The 16,160-nt window shown below is 41.7% G+C and overlaps 1 protein-coding gene across 4 annotated transcripts in view; it reads right to left on the reverse strand.

Annotated features, from left to right (window-relative positions):
- Window positions 1-16,160, reverse strand: part of LOC123767765 (uncharacterized) — a 67,377-nt gene that overhangs the window by 24,888 nt on the left and 26,329 nt on the right. For 3 of the 4 annotated variants that reach the window (XR_011225686.1, XR_011225684.1, XR_011225683.1), the window contains one exon: window positions 12,967-13,101. The exons of the other annotated variant lie outside the window; for it this stretch is intronic. The gene's annotated coding sequence lies outside the window, so the exon portion shown is untranslated. The remainder of the gene's footprint in view (window positions 1-12,966; window positions 13,102-16,160) is intronic. 4 annotated transcript variants of the gene reach the window in all.

Below are 16,160 nucleotides of genomic sequence, written 5' to 3' on the forward strand. Positions count from 1 at the left end.
CGTAGACCAGAGGCAGAGGCCGTGCTTGCCTTGGCCAGGCATGACAATGTAACGATTGCTGGGGATTTAAATGCTCATAATCAAGAGTTAGATGTGACCGGGCCAGTCAATGCAGATTCAGCAATGCTTCAGCTCTGCGAGAAGTACCTGAAATTACACTTCTCAACACTGGGGAACCCACTCACATTCTAGGAGGTTCCCTTGATCTTACATTAATCTCAAGAGCACTCAAGCATCAGGCGAAGTGGGAAGTAGACCTGGTGATCACCAGTGACCACTATGCTACTGTCACAACACTAAACATACAACCACCACCTACAACACCTGCACAACTTAGGTGGAATTTAAAAATGGTCAACTGGAATATATACCAAGAGGAACTTTAATAATGTATGCAACATACACGCCATCTGAGGATTTGAACATACACGAGACCAATCTGCAGGAAGCCATTGCAGCTGCTGCAAACAAAGCTATTACAATCATTATCTAAGGAAACGCAAAACGAAAAAACTATTAGTTTTATAGAAATGAAGTTAAAGAACAGAACTACAGAATCAACATCTTCAGAAAACATCTAAAGAGAAACCCCACACCAGAAGGAAGAACTCTGCTAAGAGCGGTGATATCTGAAGCAAGACGAGTTTCTAGTGAGGCAAAGGAGGCAAGATGATTTGAGTGGTGTCAAACTCTAAATGAACCTAGTAGTCTTGGCAAGATATGGGGTCAGATTAAAACTATATCAGGTCGACCAGCCCGACCACAGGCATGTATTCAACCATTGCAGGAGGCTGAGAGACTTGCCCTCCAATTTGCAGAAAGAACAGCTTCATATCTGCTTCCTGCAATGGTCAGAAGGCAGCAAGAACAATTAAAACAAGAGAGGTTGACAGCCATTCATAAGGCTATAAATGACGAATGTGACTGTCCCTTCACCAAACAAGAACTAATCAGAGGCAACAAAGGTGGTAAGGACACTGCACCAGGTGCTGATAACATTACATACTCAATGATCGCACATGCAGGTCCTGCTGGAGAACAAGGAATATTGGACGTCATCAATGCATCTTGGCAGCAAGGCTAACTACCGACCTCTTGGAAGAAAGCAAACATCATACCGATTCCTAAGCCGAAAGAACCTGGCAATTACAGACCCATTTCATTAACATCATGCATTAGTAAAACTGCAGAACGGATGGTCTTAAATAGGCTACTGTGGAAGACTGGAGACCTGCATAAACACATATTTGGCTTCACTAGAAGAGTAGGTACTGCCAACTGCATAGCAACATTACTAGAAACAGTTAACTCGGGTCCAGCTATAGTGATCTTCCTTGATCTAGAAAAAACATTCGAACTTGCAAGCCTGCAAGCAATTTTACACACCTTAGTTAAAAATGTGTAAAGGGAAATATGCTAACATGGATTCAAGATTACCTACGTCACAGGTAAGCCAGAGTAAAGTTGCAAGGACAAGTGTCGGACTACCACTTGCACGAGAATGGGACAACACAAGGAGGAGTCCTCAGTCCTGGTCTTTGTCTTTTTAACATCCTTATGGAAAACCTCGTTACCATGACATTTACAGAAGGTAATAAATTACTAAACTATGCTGATGATAGCTGAACCAAGGTACAGTTTAAAAAAAGGCCAACTGGGATATTTACCAAGAGGAACTTTAATAATGTATAAAACATACACGCCACCCGAGAATGGCGTGTATGTCATTAGTCATTACAGGCCCTTCACTTCTAAATAAAGCACAAGGGGCGTTAGATAAAGTAACATCTGAATGCAGCGTTTTAGGGCTAAACTTATCTACACAGAAGTCCAAGGCAATGAGACTAGGCGGCAACACTCCAGACAGGCACCTTCAGTGGGTTACACAATATCAATATCTATGAGTGTGGATAGATTCTAAAATGACATTTAACAAGCATATTCAATATCTAAAGGAGAAAGCAAAAATCACGACTGACTGTATTGAAAGCAATGACAGGGCCCCGTCTAGGAGCGAGACAGTGTTAATGTTTTATATTCACGCCGTTCGTTCCCTAGTTGATTATACAGCGTCTGCCTTACTCACTCTTTCTCCTGGTCAGTGGGCAAACGTGTAGGTTATTCAAAACGATGCATTGCGAGTCATAACAGGGGCTCCAAGATGGACTAAAATACTGAACTAAGAATCTAAACCAAGCTAACGTCGATTGAAATAAGGGTAAAAGGGATTGCTGCGTGCATGCTGACCAAGATATTGACTAGACCAATAATCGGTGCACTTAAAAGATATAATCACTGGAGCACTAACTCTGGACAGAAGAGCCTCCAATAGCAACAGGTGGACCCATTGTGCGATAAACACCAACAATACATTCGACATAACAAATACAGTCACTGAGAAGGGTGTCAACGAAACACATTCAGCTTCGCTATGCAAGCTCCTTGAGAATTGCTGCCAACAGACTAAGGCCGGCCACACACGTGCAGTTTTAACTGAACAGTTATAACTAACTGTTCAGTTAAAACTCTGTTAAAACTGCACGTGTGTGGGTATCTCAGTTGCTCATTTCGTCAGTTCAACAGAACTGTACAGTTAAACTGCGACAAATGCAATGTTCCATATTTTTAACTGAAAGGAGTAACTGAACTGAGCGTGTGTGGGGATTCGTAACTGTACAGTTCTCAACTTCTCATTTCTACAGGTGGTAGCGGTGAGTGCAGTTTGAGATGGCACGTGAACAAAACCAAGTGATTGTTGAATTCATTGAACTCTATCGATCTGAACCTTGCCTGTGGCAAGTTAAAAGTGAAGAGTATCATGACCGCACAAAGAAAGATGTTGCCTATAGCAAATTATAGCAGCTTTTGGTACACAGTTTCAGTCATGCGCAAATAATTGAGAAAATCAATTGGTTCTTCACTTAATTCTTTTAACAATTTAATATCAGAACTTTGATTTTGCCTTAGTAACCACTTTTTGCACCACTGCTTACGCTTCTTAGTTTTCTTTTTTCCTATTTGCTTGTAGCATTACAAAGAATACACCAAGAGCGGCAAGATCGTACTCCTCGGAATCCATGGTAAAACTGAGGGATTGAACTGCGTGTGTGCGTGCGTGTGTGCGTGTGTGTGTGTGCGTGTGTGTGTGTGCGTGTGTGTGTGTGTGTGCATTTCATTTTTAACTGACGTCAATTTGAACTGTGACAGTTATAACTGAACAGTCATAACTGTCAGTTAAAACTGCACGTGTGTAGCCGGCCTAAGATTATGGTTCTTGAAGAAAAAAAAGAACCAGAATAATCCTCATCTGCTACGTAATATTGCACAGATGCATATAGAAGTAAAGTTGGCATCCGACAGCTTCACAGATTGATCAGTAGACCAGCAGGGACAAGAAACCAGAGCTGCAGTTAAAGCAGGAAATTATGTAGTTAGTTGGAGAGACTGAAATGGGTGTTCAACTTTACAAACACAGATGGTAGCCATTCAAAACATTGAAAAGACTTTGGAACTTGCTCTCGCTGAACACCAACAACATGTTGTGCATACAGATTCGATAACTGCCATTGAAACCTTGCAACAAGGACACATACGTGACAACATCCATCTGATTATAGCATTAATGCAAACACTCAAACGTCAAGGCCGTCGGGTACTTATCAACTGGGTGCCAAGTCATGTGGGAATAATAGGTAATGGCACTGCAGACGAAGCTGCAAAACTTGCAACTAAGAAGAAATGTAGACATTTACATACCACAGAGTCTATCACAGATTAAGAAAGTAATTAGAAACGGAGCCATGCAGAAGATGTACAGTGACCACAACACAGCAGTTGCAACATCAGGATCTGCGGGTTGGTACAAGAATTTAACCAACTACGAACCACTTATGTTGATTAAAGGGAGCAGTAGAACAACAGAAGTACACTTACATCGCATCAGGCTTGGATACTCATGTGCATGGGAAATAGGCTTACAGGTTCCGGAAGATGAGAGGAAATGTCAGCACTGGAGAAATGCTCAACAGACCACTGGAACATTGTCTAACACAGTGCACAGTTACAAACCCAACAAGATTTCAACTTTGATTCAACAAAACAGAAGAAATTGTTAAACAAATGTCGACGAAATACATTCAGACTGAAGCGACCATACGAGTCACTCATACTCCGCAAAAGTAAAACAGAAACCAGTAACATTTAGTGGCCAGCCAGAGGCTTAGGGCCCGCACAAGAATATCCCTGGACAAAAAAAAAAAAATCTACATGAATGAGCTCAGTCCCTCTGCGATGTCTGTTACATAAATTGAAAAGAGCAATGGTCCCAAGAACCCTGTGGAACACCACTTTCGATTTTTCTCCAATCTGACATCCTTTGACAGTGACCCTTTGTTTTCTGTCCATCAGGTACTCCCGTACTCAGTCCAGTGCCTTTCCTGTTGTCCCAGCTTGCATCTCCAACTTGTCTTAGTCTTTTGTGAGGAAAAATATCAAAAGCTTTTTGGCAGTCTAGAAAGATGCAGTCTACCCATTCATCCCTTTCGTCTGATTTTGGTGACCAGTCATAGAATTCAATTGTTTGTTTAGCAAGACTTCCCCTCTCTGAAGCCGTGTTGTAACTATCAGAATAAGGAATCAAGCCGGAAGACTTGTGTAGCTGAAGCTGTGTCGTGTCTTAAAAATTTTATTACACAAATGTTCTGCAATTCTTAATCTGGTGACTTTCTAGAATCTTGCACGGAATGCACGTTAATGACACTGGTCTATGGTTTAGTGTTTCATATGTCCCTCTGCCACTAATACAGGATCTACATTTGCCTTTTTCCAAATATCCGCTAGCTCTCCCGTCTGGAGTGTATTGTTGAATACTATAGTTAATGGGTAACAAGATGCCATCAGTAACCGCGACGATATCTGGTCTTGCCTTGCTGTTTGTTAAAAAAGATACCCGGAGGATTTTTTTTTTTTTTTTTTTTTTTTTTTTAGAGATATATACAAGAGTTGTTACATTCTTGTACAGCCACTAGTACGCGTAGCGTTTCGGGCAAGTCCTTAATCCTATGGTCCCTTGAATACGATCCCCTGCCGCGAAGAATCGTTTTTTCATCCAAGTACACATTTTACTGTTGTGTTAAACAGAGGCTACAGTTAAGGAATTGCGCCCAGTAAATCCTCCCCGGCCAGGATACGAACCCATGACATAGCGCTCGCGGAACGCCAAGCGAGTGTCTTACCACTACACCATGGAGGTTTAACTCTTCTACATTAACTTCAATTCTGTCTAGTGTTTCTGGTCGTCTGTTACCACCCGTACTTGAACAACACCCTGGTTCTGGTTTGAAGACCTCCGGGAACCTCTTATTGAGCTTCCCTCACACAGTCATTCTCTAAGAGTATATCTCTATGTCCCTGCTGTCTAATCACATGGCCTTGCGCCGTTTTGGCAGTCTGTGCAACATCATAGCTTGACTGCCACAATGTCATTATTAAACTGCTGCTCTCCACCCACGCCGTCACACCCCGTCCCCCACACCCTTCACACTCACTCCACCCAGTCACACCCCGTTCCCCTCACCCTTCACATTCACTCCACCCAGTCACACCCCGTTCCCCTCACCCATCACACTCACTCCACCCAGTCACACCCCGTTCCCCTCACCCTTCACACTCACTCCACCCAGTCACACCCCGTTCGTTGTTTTAGATTTAGCTACTCAGAACAAAATGTGCATGTAGTATGGGCTATAGTGAGCCCGTAACCACCACGTTCTTAATCCCCTTCTGTATTATTGGGCGTTTATTCATGACCATGCCACCTCTCGGGTGGCTTGCTTTTTTATTAGAATGCGCGATAACTCCAATCTACACCAAACCGTTGAGGATAGAGGCAAATATATATACTAGTTACAACTGCGTATGTAACTACAGCCCCGCTCCTGTGCCAGGTAAGTCCACTACGGGCTCACCATAGCCCGTGCTACTTGGCACGTTTAGTTCCCAGTAGCTGAACCTTAAACAACAACAACAACTGCGTATGTAAGGCTTCGTGTGTGGTAGGTGCAAACCAGCCCCTGTTCAAGCCAAGCCTCTCAGCTGGTGTACTAGGCGATGTTATCATTAAATTAAACGCATTCCAACAAAAATACATGTACTAAGTTGTCATTGAGATTCTAAGATTCTTTTCTGAGACTGCTAATTTAGACGAAGGTTATGCCCTTTTGAATTCCAAGCAGCATAAAAATATAATACAAGCAGCACAACTTTTTTAGTACAACAGTCCACATTTCGCATATTTCATTGATAGTAGCAACAGGTACTATCAAATTTAATACCTAAAAGTAGAATGTTGTTGTTAAAGATTAAGCGACTCAGGACGAAGTATCCCTGTAGCACGGGCTATGGTGAGCCCGTAAAAAAAAGTAGAAGGGAGCGGGTGATGAAGTAGCAGCCAGACAGGAAGTGAGAGGAGCATGGCGTGGCGCTTATCAACACTGTGGTGTGACAGTGACTGTGGGCTACAGTAACCTGGCCTTGTCAGCCTAGTACCGACCAGCAGAAGAACCGGAAATGGGTTTGGCCCAGTACTCTCTCGGAACCTGTTATCAGCTATAAATTTAATGTCACAGCGCCTCTTCTTGTCTAAAATTTGCACCTTAATTTCTTTATTTCCGTTCTTGACTTTTCCTTTACACGCCCATTAAGATGGTAACAAGACTTAAAAAGAAAAAGTACAGTTGGCTTTGCTCTATTCTCAATCGGGGATCCTGGGTTTGATTCCTGCTTGGGCGAGTTTTCTTTCACCTAATCTTGTTAGTAATTATCAAGAAAATAAGATTTAACGATCATCTTGTTAAATCATCTTAATCTTGTTAAATGATCGCGGGCTCCTGTTAATCTAGAACTAAAAAAAAAACGTACCCAAGAGTTAAGCAACTGTCGTGTTGCATCCTGATAAGACCAATGTCTGACCTTGGGGAACCTAACTACAAGCTTAAAACGTACATCACACACACACACACACACACACAGCTATAAATATTACCACTTCATCAGGAAAGGCACCATTTGCTCCCAGGAATACAATTACAAGACCTACACTGCTACCCATAAATTCTTTATAGTATTATGACTGAGCACATTCCGATATTTTCGCCTGAATATCCACTCAAGACAGGAAGATATGAAAAAAATGACTATGGCTAGACCAGCCTCGTCTACCACTGGCCGGGCTGCAGCTCAAACACCAGCCCTCCCTGCCCTAATTAGCACAGTACAGCTGCCTCACCTCCAAAATGACAGAATTCCTAGGAGATACGAACACTGTTCTCCAAGAGTAATACTAAAATGCAGTTTTAGTATTACTCTTTGAAAGGTTTAATGCAAAATATGACTTGCGTACTGTATGGATTTGTGAGCCCCTTGAGGGACTAAGAGGAGAGTAGAAATTTGCCAAGCTATCTTCTCGAGTCATATCTTGAGTTCATTTCGGGGCTTTTTAGTGTCCTCGCGGCCCGGTCCTCGACCAGGCCTCCAACCCCAAGAAGCAGCCCGTGACAGCTGACTAACACCCAGGTACCTATTTTTACTGCTAGGAAACAGGGGCATAGGGTGACAAACTCTGTCCATTGTTTCTCGCCGGCGCCTGGGATTGAACCCAAGACCATAGGATCACAAGTCCAGTGTGTTGTCCGCTCGGCCGACTGACACCCACCCGACCGATCGCTACTCTATTCTTTTGAGATTTTACTTATATTATTGTCTCAAATTTCCTTGAACCTCGCCTCCAAATAGTCCCTGAAAAGCCCAAAATCAGCGACCGACCTCGCCAACAACCGAGCCACAGCCGAAAACATTTAGTAGTATGACGCTTGTAATGCTCCATCTTGCTGACAAGATGGCGGGCACTGACAACAGCCCCTCCAGAGGCTACTCTAAGCGAGTCTGTCGACTATAACAGAACCAGACGACGAAAACTCTGCTCCAACAACAGTTTCCGAACCTGCAACATCGACCCTAACACATCTTCCTGCAACAACACTTACTCCTGCGATAACCTACTGACCCTGCAACACTAACTTCTGAACCACCAGCCACCGAATCATCTGCTACCCTCAGTCATGATGAAACCTACTCTTCAAGCCGCACGGAGACAGTTGATGAAAGAACAACCAGAAGCATAACAACACACACACACAGCTTCAGCACAAGGCCACCCGACCCTTACCACCACTGACCATCCTGCAACAATGACGCATCTATTCATCCCATAGCACCGCCACCACCACCCACTAGTACATAGTGGTTGGACTATTACACTACTATTTGTGCCAGCAACTCTAGCTATTATCTCTTCGACTCCACCTTTCTAATATATTATTCCTCTATTATGTCCATACATATATATTTATTTCTCTAACGCACGCACAAACCCTAGGAAGTAGCCTGTAGCTGCTGTCTAACTCCAAGGTACATATTTACTGCTAGGTGAACAGTTGCATCAGGGTGAAAGAAACTTTGCCAAATTCTTTCTCCAACCCGTCCTCAGACCAAGTCCATTCCATCCAGCGGTCGACCCCAAAGACGCATTCATACATTTTAACAGGCTGTTCATTCAAAACAGGATTTTTTCGGGGAGGGAGGGGGGGGGGGGGGGAGGGGGCAGGGATATTCCTGCTCGAGCCTTAAGCCTCTAGCTGGCCCACTAAGTGTTGCTTGTTTTTGTTTTACTTGGGCGGAGTATTTGTGACTTGTATGGTCGCTTCAGTAAGATTTTGTCCCACGTGTTTAACAACAACTTCTGCTCTGTTGAATCTAATTTGAAATCTTAATGGGTTTGTAACTGTGCACTGTGTTAGATAATGTTCCAGTGGTCTGTTGTGGCTGTAACTGTGCACTGTCAGATAATGTTCGTGGTCTGTCGGGTATTTCTCCACAGTGCTGACATTTCCTCTCATCTTCCGGAACCTGTAAGCCTATTTCCCATGCACATGGGTATCCAAGCCTGATGCGATGTAAGTGTACTTCTGTTGCTCTACTGTTCCCTTTCATCAAACAAAGGGGATCGTAGTTGGTTGAATTCTTGTACCAACCCGCAGATCCTGATGTTGCAACTGCTGTGTTGTGGTCACTGTACACCTTTTGCATGGCTCCGTTTCTAATTACTTTCTTAATCTGTGATAGACTCTGTGGTATGTAAATGTCTACATTTCTTTTAGTTTCAAGTTTTGCAGTTTCGTCTGCAATGTCATTCCCTATTATTATTCCCACATGATAAATTAATATTGTTATATATTAGCATATTTAGGCATTGGTTAGGTTAGGTGTTCAGGTTGTTTGCGATTATTTGTAATACGTGGGTGAAGCATTTATAGAATTGTGGCTCAAACAGAGGACGTAAGCGAAGCACTTGTTCCGGAAGTGTTCGGACGTCATCAGTTGGGAGTAGTGTGTAAAGTGCTTTTCCTTCATATACCAGCCCATCCTCCAAACAAAGACCAAAAAAATAATTCCATGCACCCGCCTAACCCCCTGTTTAGGAATGAAAAACGGTTTACACACGACTCAACGAATGACATCCGAACACTTCAACAGTGCTTTGGTGACTACTTTTGTTCTACTACTAACGCTGTAAATGCAGCCCGTCCTCGCATACGAAGATTCAAGCTCGTTAATCCAGCCGCCAAACCCTCTGTTTAAGAAGGAAAAGCGGTTTACACACGACTCAACTGACGACGTCCGAACACTTCCGGGACAAGTGCTTCGCTCACGTCCTCTGTTCGAACTACAATTCTATAAATACTTCACTCACGTACTTTAAATACAAATAATCGCCAACAGATCCTAAACACCTAACCTACGCCTAACTATACAAAGATTTTCATGTATAACAATAACTTATATACAAGAACAAACCAATGTTTAATACACAGTATGTTAAAAATGACGAATGCGTCTGGGGATGACTGCCGCTGCTTTAAACAACCTAGTGTGAGGACGGGTTGAATACAAATACAATAATCGGCAACAGAACCTAAACACCTAACCTAACCGGTGCCTAAATATGCACAATATGCTAATATATAATAATATTAATTTATATTTGAGAAAAGTTATATTTTGAATGAACAATGTTAAAATTTATGAACGAGTCTTTGGGGTCGACCGCTGGATAGAATGGATTTGGTCTGAGGATGGGTTGGTCCACTCAGCGGCGAGGCCCTACGGTACCTCTCCTCCTCCACCTTATAAATCCAGTTCCCTGCTAAAGATATTCCCCAAGTCACAGCCCCGCTCCTGTGCCAGGTAAGTCTACTACGGGCTCACCATAACCCGTGCTACTTGAAACTTTGTTTCAAGTAGCCGAATCTTAAACAATAAAGATCTTCTGCATCCTTATTCCACCATTCTATCCCTGCTTTCCAGCACTATGGTCATCGGAACTGGAATGTACAGGCTTCCTATCAATAAGGAAATTAATTACAAATGTAATTATTACGTCACAGAACTACCCCCCCCCCCACCACCCGCTGTGATACGCGAGCTTAACAGGCATCAGCCCATGCTTCAATTTTTTTTTTGTAATTGTCGCCAGCGATGGCTAGTAAATCGGGATATTTACCCGACTCGTCATTTATTTAGTGGCCTGGACAGGGACAGTAAGCTGGCGGCTTGTTAAAATTCACCCTAACCCCCCCCCCCCCACTTTCATCACCACCATTTTCCCGAGAATTTTCTCAAACTGGATATTTAACTCCAGTGATATGTTGGCATTTTTGGGTTCTGGGTAGTTAATTCCATGGGGTTTATAAGCCTATGGGTGAGAAAGCAGTATCTGTTTTCTGTCCTGCTGTGTGGCTTGTTGAGCTACAAGCTGTCTCCCTTTGTACATGGTCTGTATTATTATCTTTCAAACTGATCAGTATTTCACAAGATTCAATGAGATCCACTCCGTCATGTCTGGTTTGCAGTACTGTCAGTCCTGTGGCCCTCAACCCTTCCTGGTACGAGTATCGACTTGGTTCTGGGACGATTTTTGTCTCTGCGTTATATTTCTCCAAAGCAGATATAATTGTGTCGGGGGACAGGCAGCCAGTATATACTGCAAGGTAACGTGGGGGGATCACCCCGTTTCCGACTCTCCCAACTGTCCGGAAAGACAAGGCTCGCCCTACTTTTACATTAAAAAACAGGAAAAAACATTTTTAATCTCTAGGAGAGGAAGCACCTACCTTGCCGTAGCCTATTTCAAACATCGCTGACCGCCTGTTCGTCAGTTACTCACATGGCAACGTCAAGCTTAAGCCTTTCTTCTCCGTAACTTTCCCACTTTGTCCAGCTACCACCTTGTCTCCAACCCAAGGTCGCACAAGGCAAGGGCAATAATAATAACTACGATTTCTCCGAAATTCAGTTCAAATGTCTTGCACATCAATATACATTAATCTGCAACTAATTATTACCATCAATAGACATTCTAAGACTATCCTACTCTAGTATCCTAGTCTTCTAGAAATGGTCATAAATTATCCCGTTATATTTTACTATAAATTCAACGCATCAATTTATCAACTATTTTCACAAAGAATCTCAACAATATCCTTTTTCTTGGTAACCTTAACACAGCCTCTCTCTCGGCCTTCTGGCCTCTCGGGATTCTAAGACCCGACGTAAACACTATAGTTTCATTATGAAACCACTACAGGCCCCTTGCCTTCTATTACGGGGTATTCATGCCCGTGCCACCTCTTGGGTGGCTTAATCTTCAATCTTACCTTCTAATCCCTGTAGGTGTACCTCCACTGTGCGTCTTACTAGTTCCTGCCTACTGGCGGATATTATTCGTACACACAATATGATGCCAAGATAATAGGAAGGATAAGAAACTTGGATGATTGTCATGCCCTTCATGAAGACCTGAACAAAATAAGTATATGGAACACCACTTGGCAAATGGAATTTAATGTGAATAAATGCCATGTTATGGAATGTGGAATAGGAGAATAGACCCCACACAACCTATAAATTATGTGAGAAAGTTTTAAAGAATTCTGATAAAGATCTAGGGGTGGTTCTAGTTAGAAACTATCACCTGAGGACCACAAAGAACGTTGTGTGAGGAGCCTATGCCACGCTTTCTAACTTCAGAATTGTTTTTAAATACATGGATGGCGAAATACTAAAGAAATTGTTCACGACTTTTGTTAGGCCAAAGCTAGAATATGCAGCGGTTGTGTGGTGCCCATATCTTAAGAAGCACATCAACAAACTGGAAAAGGGGCAAAGACATTCTACTAAGTGGCTCCCAGAACTGAAAGGCAAGAGCTACGAGGAGAGGTTAGATGCATTAAATATGCCAAAACTAGAAGACGGAAGAAAATGAGGCGATATGATCACTACATACAAAATAGTAACAGGAGTTTATAAAATCGATAGGGAAGATTTCCCGAGACCTGGAACTTCAAGAACAAGAGGTCATATATTTAAACTGACTAAACAAAAATGCCGAAGAAATATGAAATTTCACTTTCGCAAACAGAGTGGTAGACGGTTGGAACAACTTAGGTGAGAAGGTGGTGGAGACCTATCCAGAGCTAGTACATACCAAGCCTAAAGAGAACTTCGTTCTCTTTTAAAGTTCCTCGGGACGACACATTTGTATCAGCTAAGGCCTTAATTTTTTAGTGCATGCCCTTTATTTTGTATTCATATATTTAAATCCCTCATTATAAATCCTAGTATTTACCCCACACGAGACTGGCAATGTAGTACATTGTTTTAATATACAGTACATAATATACATTTCGTACCTATTACAAACTAAGGGAATATTAACTGATCTAACAGTTATGTAAAACATTAAGCCTATTAGTGTATACTTAAAGCTGTGGTATTTTGTGCATACCCACAATCTCTACATATTGGACAAATTTTCGGGGTGTTACCCAAACAAATATAAACAGAACTCACGTGAAACGCAATAACCGCTGTTGTCTGCACCTCCCGCGCCAGCTGGGCCAGAGGAGTCTGCGTCACTCGCGGTTGTGTTGTGAGCACAAAACTCCAGATAGTTGCCAGGCGTTTCTTCCGCACTTTGTTGAAATTCTGTTAAAAATACTTATAGTTCAAGATCTCTCTAATTGGAATGCAATGCCTCAAGCCATTCTCTATGAAAAACTTCTTCCAGCCTTAAATTGTATTAGCAACTCTTGCAACTAAATGGCCACATTAAGCTTTTTTATTTTTTATTTTTTTAGTTAATTTATTATGCACCCCGTACCAATCCTGTGGGCGGTAGTGGAAAGTGTTATAGAGGCACATAATGGGCTCACAGACTGAACCCCACAATTCATTTGGCTAAGTAAGTTGCAGTGTTGAGCTGGTTACAAAATTCAATGCACATCGTCACATCAACAATGGCCTCGAGACCGACCACAAGTACGGTTTCTAAATTAAAGCAACCGATATGTGGAGAACTAGTGTCACAATTGATGTTTTTCTTGCGTATTAAAAATGTTTTTTTATAATTTGTATAAATAAACATGTGTCATACAAAATGACAGACAACCCCATATAACCAGTAGGATCCAAAACGTACATAAGCAATAAAATGACTACGTCATAGTGACATATACAACCTCCACACATATATATTCTGTAAAATAAATTTTAACTTATTTACGTTAGGATAGGCTAGGAGGGGGGCCAAGCCAGTGTTCGCACTCTTAAATACCCGCCATAGCACGGTGTCGTCCCACCGGAAAACAGTATTTCATTCTTTCCTCCAAAAATCCAGCGTCCCCTGGATACTTATTTTGTCACAAACGATAGCACCATTTGGCAACATTGCTGCACACCTGACAGGGTTAGTTTATGTTTTGCAACCCATCATATGAATGTGTGTGTGTTTTAGAGACGGTGAAAAGTGTGTGTAGTAGATACGATAATCAACTACAGTAGGAGAGAATAATTTGTGAGTATATATAATTTCAACTATCTCCAGAGGCACATAAACTAGGTAACATCGAAGGCATATGGGACGCTGGCAAATATTAGAAAGTTTAAAAACCTAAATAAGGACTTAAAAGGCAATTTAGATAAATTAGATTAATATTGGAATATGCAGCACTGACATGGAATCGGCACCTTGTGAAGAATAAAATAAAAATTCAAGTACATAGGCATACAACAAGATTAGTATCAGAGCTAAGAAGGAAAGCTATTAAGATAGGCTATGTGAACTAGACCTCACATCATTAGAGATGAAAGAAGCGGGACATGATCGCAAAGTAAAAGATACTGAGGGGGTATTGACAAATTGGAAAAAAGCCGCCTCTTTTAAAAGAGAGAAAGTAGGGCAAGAGGATATAGGTGGAAGCTGGAAATGCAATTTAGCAGATTAATAGAAATATTTGTACGTTACGTCAGCAGTACATTCAGTGGAATGTACTGAAAGTTATTTAAACCACCTCCAACAACTAAGACCAGATTCAACCAAATTCAAATGTTAGAATAGTTAAATTTCAACGCAACGGGTATAAGGCTAGTAGGCAGGGGCATAAAGAGCTAATCTCACTTTCTTGTAGACACCGAAAGGCGATTACTAGCACCACCACCAAGTGCTCTCGAATCCAACTGGAAGCAGCAACAAAAGTCTTGCCTGACTCAACTTTGTCCGGCGCTAAACATCACCTAGCAGTTATCCAGAGGAGCATATCCTTAATGTATTGTTAATGTATGTATTTGAAGTACGTGGATGAAACATTGCATTGCTATTCGAACCGAGGTCGTCAGTTCAAGAAATGTTCGAACGCCATCAGTTGCAATTCGTGTGTAAACTTAGTTCATAAATTGCTGGATCTGGTTTGGCTGCTGGATTAACGAGCATTTGGCCTGTTGTTGTTGAAGATTTGCACATACAAAACCCAGATAATACATGAACTTCAATCAAAATTCGCTCAATTTCTATATTCTAAACGCATCTAGCATAAACGAGTTCGTCCTCGTCAACCAATGACAAATGCTCGTTAATCCAGTCGTCAAACCCTGTTTATGAATTAAAAACAGTTTACACTAATTAAACTGAGCAACTGATGACGTTCGAACATTTCTCCAACACTGCTTTACTGAAGACCTCTGATCGAGTCTTAACGCTATAAAAGCTTCACCCACGTACTTCAAATACAAATAATCGCAAACAGAACCTAAAAACCTGCAGACCTAATTACACAAAACTACAATAAAAACGTTTATAAAAACCAGTCGTGTATGAATACACACTGGATTCCTGACGCCCGTCAAGGAATTATTATTCCCCACCGCTTTACAAAATACTTTGGTTACCTGTCAAAACTAATGTCCTTTTCAGGACAAATGGCAAGTAACCAGCTTCCCGTCCTCGATGAAGCTTCTGTTTATATAATAGTAACCATGTGTACCATAGTATAAACCACTGACGTACTAAGAAATTAGGTTTTGTACTATTCCCTTTATAATCCGAAAAAATACAAAAACCGTAAATATTCCCAGAATTTTTTTTTCCGGTCTGTACAAATTCAATATGTCCGATTTCTACTTTTTAATTGCGTTGAACGTCGGTATGTGCTTATGGTCAACCTAATCACTAAGTATTACCTAAACAGGAGAACGGGCTGATTTCCCCTAAGTAATCCTGGCTTAGGATTGCTTATTTAGGCCTAGAATAGCTAGGTTAAATAGTTAGTGTACCACTCTTTCAAATTACATTTTAAGTACTCAAATAATACAACACACTTTTGTGCGTAACTTAGTATATTTGTACACTCGACCAATAGTTACAAGACACGATTGGGCTGATCGCATAGAGATCTTTAATATACTGAACAAGCTGGAGAATATTAATCCAACCCACTTCTTTAACATACAATTAAGGGTCAACAGCTAAGGAAAGCTAGACAAAAGAGGAGATGCTGTTTCACAGCAATATACCTGTAGAATCTGCTACTCGCCGAAGCTATAAATACATAGATATGACTAATTTAAAATCCCGCTGGAAAACCCCTTGGGAACATTTAGTGGGTCGTTGACAAGACTCCGTCATGTCCCACCAACGACATTAAGAGATAAAGGCTACCTCACGTAAATTTAGGTTATCTTGAGATGATTTCGGGGCTTTTTTTTAGTGT

Source organism: Procambarus clarkii, chromosome 8 (assembly GCF_040958095.1).
Source record: "Procambarus clarkii isolate CNS0578487 chromosome 8, FALCON_Pclarkii_2.0, whole genome shotgun sequence".
NCBI lineage: Eukaryota > Metazoa > Arthropoda > Malacostraca > Decapoda > Cambaridae > Procambarus > Procambarus clarkii.